The following is a 7992-nucleotide window of genomic DNA, read 5'->3' on the forward strand; positions in this document are numbered from 1 at the left end:
TTTGAAACATCCCCAACTTTCTTTAGTCCATACTCAGAAAAACCACAACTATTAAGTAGACATAGTACATAGAATAATAAATGTTAGTGGTGAAAAAGAAAGGGAAACAGGGAGTATACAGATTTTTAAAAAGTCCCCGCCTTCAAGAGTTTACCATCTATTGGGAAAGCACACAGAGATAAAAGGTTACACACATAAATAAATGGGCATTAAAGAATTCAGTGGGAAAACTTTTCCTCCAAAAGGATTACAAATTAATAGTCTAGCTCCAGCCACTTTAGCTATTGGAGAATTTCCACTGGGGCATAGAAAGTGTGCAATAGAAAATTCTGATGGCACACTTAAGGAGCACTGAGTTTGACAGTTATTTCCTTCCCTGCAAAATCAAAGTGGTCATTCCACAAGGTCAAGTAAGATGTGCATTGGGAATTTACAGTGACCAAATTAGAATGTTTATGTAATTAGGCAAATGTAGCCACCGTCTTTTGCAAGAATATGTGTAGTGGCAAATTTGATAAAAAATATCACATGGAGTAGAAAGTCTTTGTGAAGATTCTTATCTTTTTTTGAGTAATTCTACTCTAAGATACATATATATATTTATGGCTACTGCACCTGGTCTTCCTAGGTGGTCTCCCATCCAAGTACTAACCAGGCCCGACCCTGCGTAGCTTCTGAGATCAGATGGGATTGAGCTTGTTCAGGGTGGCATGGCCGTAGACTAAGAGATATTTTTTTTCTGCAATTAGCACACTAGCCGTGACTGAAGGAGTGTTTAAACTCTATTTTTAACCAGCATTGGTCAGCGTGAAACAAGAAGCAACAGTAACACAGAGAGCGATTAGGGACTGTTGGCCAAATCATGACAAAAGTAAAAGAAGACAAGACCAGGCTGAAACGCATCCTCTAGAAACTCCTGGCAACTTCTCAATATTCCAGAAAGAAGTAATTAATAATTAATTCTAGAGCCATTCTATAGTTATATCTCTTGTTTTTACAATTTTATATTTGCTTATGTTCAAATTAACAATGAAATATTAATGTAAGGTATAAGTTATTAAATATGAGTGAGATCTATTTAGTCATTTTCTACACCGAAAATTACACCAAAAAACACAGACTCTGGAAAATAAAATACCTGGATTCAGATTGCGTCTCTATTATGTTAAAGAAGTGATTTTCATCGTGATAATTTAACAAGATAGTATGTGACAAATGTTAGCAGTGCTTCAAATGTAGATAGCATTCAAAGTATTAGTTTAAAATATTACAAGTAATTCCCAAAATATTTTTTCATAAAAGCATTGAATTTTGTGGGAAAAACATTGCAAATATTTATTACTGTCTGGACTCCTTTTTCTGGCCATATGTTGGCATCATATTCTTCCCTTGATGTTAGGCATGGCCAGGTGACTAATGAAATATGCTACATTTAAAAGCTGAAGAGTGATTCTCCATGCTCTCTTTTGTGGCTTCCATCATTGCCTTCATTCCAAATAGTGGGACCTCTGCCAGCCTGGTCCTGAAGTGTGAATGAGCCTACCCCTACTCCTGTTTCAGAACATATAAGGACGTGAAGAGAGAAATACATCTTCATTGTTTAAGCCATTGAGAATTGGGAGTTGTCAGCAACCTAAGCATAACCTAGAGCATTCTGCCTTACACAATGGGGGAACTCAAATTACACTGCCTGTGAACTAGAGGGGACGTTGCTTTTGCTGACCATCTTTTTCTCTCATCTTCTACACTTGATCCTTGTACTTAGCTTTTAGATCAAAGAAATGAGGGTAAGATTTTCAGGTTTTTGTTTTGTTTTTATTGTAATCAAAGGGCAATTAGTGAAGCCAGAACTTGTTTTCTGAATCAACAGAAACTACTCAGTTTTAATGACAGCAAAATTGTCTTATTCCATACTACATCACACTTACATGGATGTTAAGCAGAACTAGGTACAGAACTAAGGTAATATTTCATATGGCAAAAGATTCTAAAATATATTTAAGAAAATATTTCCTATGTATTATTTTGTTGTATTTGGAAATTTAATTCTTTCATTAATTAAGCTTTTCTTCTGCTTATAAACCAGTGATGTGAGGTTATTCAGGATTAACTCAGCCAAGTTATCAAAATAGTTTTCCTTTCATCTTCTATATGGAGCTACTGATTCAAATTTAGAATGGCTGATTCTAAAATGAATGTGATAAGAAATCATGATTGAAACAATAGGTTGTTCTTTTGGTGTCTTCTTATTTTGTTGAGCCAAAAATAATATAAACTGCCAAAGAAAATGATGGTACACAGGTGTTGTTATTGCTTTACAGCCCAGTGTGGCTTTTAAGGTGGTTGTTATGGCAACATGATCATTTATAGACTATAATCCCATTAGGAAAAACTAGTGATAAAGTAAGCTCTTTATAACAAACCTTATATTGCTTCACTTCCGGTCCCGTTTGTTTTATGGTGGATTACATTAGAAGAGCTATTAAAAAAACACGTAAGAATGTCATGCTTAGTCATAAAATATTTTTGGACAAAAGAAATGGGGATGTTGCAAATTACTGCATATGATGTTTTTAATGTTAGCAAAACTTTGCAAATGAATGTATATTATCCAGTTTTAAAAGACTAGAGTAGTGAAATACACAATACACAATAAGAAGATAATATTATATAAAATATATACATATAGTTAACAAATAAACAATATTATATATTTCACTACTTTAACATTTCAGTCCTTCTTCCAATAACATGCTCTTAAGATCACACCTCTGAACATACAGGCCAACAGGTTATTTATACATAAGGAGGCTGAGATCGAACAGGATGCATCCCAACTTCCTAGCCCAAAAAGTCAATGGATTGACTAGCCAAAATTTCAAAAAGAATGTACTTTACTCCTAAATTTCTTTTCTCTCTTCATTTCATTGGAGAATTGTTTCAGTCCTCAGAATTATTCTCAAATTTTTGTGGTTTAATTTCAAAAATACTGTTTCAACTAAGTAAAATAATATTCCTGCCCATATCGTGGTCTGAACGTACACATTTCGACATAAGAAGATATAAGAAGATATTAGTCATCTGGTTACAAGGGTCTGTGCTGATGAAATTGAATTAAAGACTTGGGCTGACTTCAACTTTTAGGAAAAGGGAACAGAAGTACTTTTCCTTACTTTTTCCATATAATATAAACAAAAACTCTGGACATTATATCTAAAAGAAACATAAGGATACTCTGAAAGTTAGAGAAAAAAGGTTGGCCAGTCAGGGATCTTAGGACAAAGGAACAACACAATGTTGAATACCCTGGGTTTTCATTTTTCCTTACATGTCTGAGCCTAGAAGTGGAAGAAGCTAGCAACTTGGAAATGCAAATAGTAATGGACCACACAGCCCCAAGAGTAGCCTGCTTTCTCAGTCCGCAGAGTTGGGAAAGGTGCATCTAGCAAGGAAAAACAAACCTTTTAGACAATAGTTGCTCTACTCTAATCAAGTACTACAGCAAAAACTGTCGACCAACACCTGCTTACACCAGCAAAGACTGAATGGGTAACCTGGACATCCACCATCACCATCACCAGGCTATAATGATGTGCCAAGTTGACCAAGTAGCGATCCAGAACTTTGAACTTTCAGCTTTTCTGGATGATAAGGACCCAGTCCTGCAGTGTTGGTGGAGATCAGCTGGGGAGTATGGACTTTCTCCTCATTCAGCAATAATGAAAAATAGGGAGAGGTCAGAGGAGACCAAATGGAGAGTCAAAACTTACCATGAAACAGCAGTAATGAGGCCACCTGTTTGTGCTATCGGTAAGGCCATGTGAGGAGGAGCAGAAGGTATTTCTTTTCTAGTCAGGATAACAAAAGCCCAAACTCCCTCTCTGTCCAGCAGTAACAAGGGATTTTTCCACCCCTTGGGTGTCAGTGGAGGCTGAGAGGAGAAGGCTGAGAGGAGAAACATTTTTTAATAGCTCTTCTATCACCAGGTGGCAGGAAAGAGGCAGTGACTCTTTGCCTGTTTGAGGCAAGGATATCACCTTACCTATTGGGTAAAAACAATTTGAATAACAGCAGTTTTCTCATCAGAAACCAAGGAGATGACACAACTTTTGTTGAGTGCTGAAGGAAAAGAACTGTTAAAATAGAAAACGTCCTTTAGAAGTAAAGAGGAAATTGAGACATTCTCAGATGAAGAAAAGGTGACATACTGTATGATTCCATTTATCCAACATTTTTGAAATGACAAAACAATAGAAACAGAGATCAGATTAGCAGTTGTCAGGGTTAAGGAGGGAGTGAGTGTGGTTATAAAAAGGCAGTGGGAGGGATCATTGTGGTTATGAAATTGTTCTGCAGTTTGTTTATCCTGGTTATGATGGTTGTGATGCTGTACTATAGATTTATAAGAGGTTGCTAATGGAGAAACAAGGTAAAAGGTGCATGGGTTCTTTCTGCATTATTTCTTACAACTACATGTGACTCTGCAATTACCTCAAAAAGGATTTAATTTAAAAAACTTATGAAATCTTAATGTCCTTTTTTATATTGGGACAGGGATATATTATTGCTTTTGTGACTGCAAAGATGTGAATACTATCTACATTGAAAATGAGCTCTGAAAGCAGAAAATTTCAGCCTCGTTCTCCTTTTATTATGGTACCTTATTCTAGTACAGTGTTCAGGACAGGCATATAAGTATTTGTTGACTGACTAAATTCGTGAATGGATTAAAGACAGAATTACTCTGTGTCATCTTTGAATGGGCTCTATTATGGAGAGGAATCTCTTGAGCTAGGTATAGTCAGCTTATTCCATCTTTCAATGGACAGCCCTCTAGGATTTGATAAAAGCCATCATATCCCTTCTTCCTCTCTAATATTTTCTTTTCAACTCTTGGTTCTTTAGCCATTTCCTACATGCAAAAGATTTTTCATACCACCAAGGAATCTAGCTATCTTCCTTTAAAGACCCTTGTTTTTTTTAATTTCCCAATAAATGTGAGACTCTATAACTATGCATGATAGGTAGATGTAGTCTTAAAATACAGGTCGAATTATACTGTAGCTTTCCTTTTATATTTTTTAACTACATGTTCATATTTAAACTGTCAATAACACAAAGAAACATTAAAAAAACTGAACTAGCTTATAATTCAAAAGTTCAGAAACCCCTTTGACCTTAAAATACAAAAATTATACAATCATATTATTATAATATTATGTTGCAAAAATTTCGTTCTTTATAGATAAATGCTCTTAATGGTTTCTTGTTATTTTTTTTAGAAATTATGAGTATGTATGCTGGTAAATGTGTATATCCTACACATACATGTAACATATAAAGTATATATATATGTTTATGGTATACATGTATTATGTATAAATACATATAAATTTCCTCAAGAACCCTATGAAAATGGTACGATTAAGATCTATTATATCCTTTTTACAGTTGAGTAAAGTGAGACCAAGAAAAATTAAACAGCTTGTTCATGACAGCCTATGTCACAAATAGACTCACAAGAGTAGTCATGATATAAACCTCTTCTAATAAGCTGAGAAAATGATCTAGAAGATTAAGTGACATAGAAGCATGTTCCAAAATGAGAAAAGAAAAAGGAAGCTAATAAGTAGGTAATTCCCATTTTTGTAATAAGCAAAAGTATTGAAGGAAATTCACAAATTTTCTATTTTCTGTTGTTTTTGTTTTGTGAGTGTATATTACTTGCATAATCTGAATACCAACCTAACTGTAAATTAGTATTTCTAATCATAAAATATTTTAATATAAATTATTGTTATAACAGAAATGAAATAATACTCTCTAAAGCCTAGTCTTTTTCTGTGAATATTATTTTTTGTGGTTTCATTTTAATTTGCAGAATGTCTGAGTCTCACAATATGACATGGAACACAGTGCTTTTTAATCAGTTCTCCTATATGCTATTGTCATACATATTCATTCTATTTTATACTATACTATATCATACTATAATAATTTCCTACTATTTTTATACATACTTCAGAACTGGAGAAGTAATATCCTTATTTGACCTAAGAAGCTGCTATACTTTAATGTTTAATCATCCACTTTAATCTCATATGTAGGGAAGCATTTTAAACTTTGTAATTTTTGTTGGAAATTCTCTTATTTGCCTTCTTTTAACATCTCCATAATAGGGATACTATTTCCCCTGCTCTTAGAAGGGTTTGCTATGAAAGATTTTTTTTTTTTCCTTTTTTAGTAGAATGTACCTGCTGCTTTCTTCAACACAGAAATCCTTGAAGACTAGGGGGGCTCATTGAGACAGGAAAAGAAAATGAATATGCCCTGCTTGCTGAGCAAACATGGCATCTTTTTGTAAGTGTTTTTTTTTAATTTAAATTTTGGAGACATACATAACTTTACCCCTATCAGCTAAGTATCTAAAAAAAAAAAAAAAAAACAAACAAAAAATGACTCTCAATTAATATCACAAAATCCTACACGTAAATACCTAACAAAGCTGTTCACTTTCTAAATTATGATCATCTGTTAACCTCCCACTGTGCCCTGGCACTAGAGTAGATTATTTGATTAATTACCTCCCTGCCTGAAAGACAAATGCTTTGCCCTCCATCTAAGCCCCTCAAGTCCACTCTAACTGCTAATTTCCATTTTTAAGTTCAAACCTGTTTACTGAAGTCAGATAATTCTGCATCCTTATGAACATTTCCTGGACTCTACACACTAGAAAGTCAATGCTGGATAATTATATCAATAGGAAATAAAATTATTGTCTGCAAATATATATAAAGGATTTTATATAACCTACATAGGGCCAAAGTCTAAAGAGGGAATTATTTTAATGGAGCAAGTGTTTCTATGTTTGCAGTTAAAGGCAAGGATACTCTTGGAAGAACAATACTGGAGGCTCCAGGAGTCTGGAGGATGACTCCTTTTTTTTTTTTTTTTTTTTTAATGGGTGAGAATAGAGAATGTTCTGTGTTTTCTAATCCTGAACATCTCAAGACATTTTATCCTTATGTCAAAGAAGTTATCTTATTTGGTGTGGGAAGTGACGTAATGTTTCCCAAAGTGGGTTTCACACTAGCCTAGCTTGATGCTCTAAAGAACTAACTGCCCGTGGTAACACTTGGAGGTTTGTAATACACATTAGCACATATTTGTAACTTTAGGAGGTTTGGGAGTAGCAAAACTGCTTAACTTATTTTGACTTTATAATCCTTATTCTTTCAAACACACCCTGTTGGGAGTAACATTTTTATTTGAAGATTTTCTTTCTTAATTTTTTTTTTTTTACTTTGATATTATTTTTTTTATGGTGGCATCGATGAACGAAATCCAGTAAGTTTCAGCTGTACACTTTAACAGTAAGGCATATATATATTTACATGGTGTATTGACCTCTCATAGTTTGATTTCTTTCTGTCACCACATATTTGACCCCCTTTACCTCGTCTACCTCCCCCATCCCCCTACTCCCTTCCCTCTGGTAACCACTAGACTATCGTCCATGTCCATGAGTCTCTGCTTGTTTGTCCTGCTCATTTGTTGCTTTTAGGTTTATATCCCACATATAAATGATATCATGTGATTTTCAACTTTTTCTGTCTGGCTTATTTCGCTTAGCATGATTATCTCAAGGTCCATCAATGTCGTCGCAAATGGCAGTATTTCATCTCTTCTTTGGCTGAGTAATGTTCCATTGTACATATGTACCATAGCTTCTTAAGCCAATCATCTTTCATAGGACACTTCTGTTGCTTCCATGTCTTGGCCACTATGAATAATGCTGCTATGAGCATCGGTGTGCAAATATCTTTTCAGATATGGATTTTCAAGTCTTTGGGATAAATACCCAGTAGAGGGATTGCTGGACCATATGGTAGATCAATTCTTAGTTTTTTGAGGAACCTCCATATTGTTTTCCATAGTGACTGTATCAATTTGCAGTCCCACCAGCAGAGTATGAGGGTTCTTTTTTCTCTG

General features: G+C 34.5%; 1 pseudogene; it reads right to left on the minus strand.

Annotated features, from left to right (window-relative positions):
- Window positions 1-603: 603 nt before the first annotated feature.
- On the minus strand, window positions 604-722 carry LOC111736489 (annotated as a pseudogene).
- Between the last annotated feature and the right edge of the window lie 7270 nt (window positions 723-7992).

The sequence above is a fragment of the Pteropus vampyrus genome, unplaced genomic scaffold (genome assembly GCF_000151845.1).
Source record: "Pteropus vampyrus isolate Shadow unplaced genomic scaffold, Pvam_2.0 Scaffold1, whole genome shotgun sequence".
Taxonomy (NCBI): domain Eukaryota; kingdom Metazoa; phylum Chordata; class Mammalia; order Chiroptera; family Pteropodidae; genus Pteropus; species Pteropus vampyrus.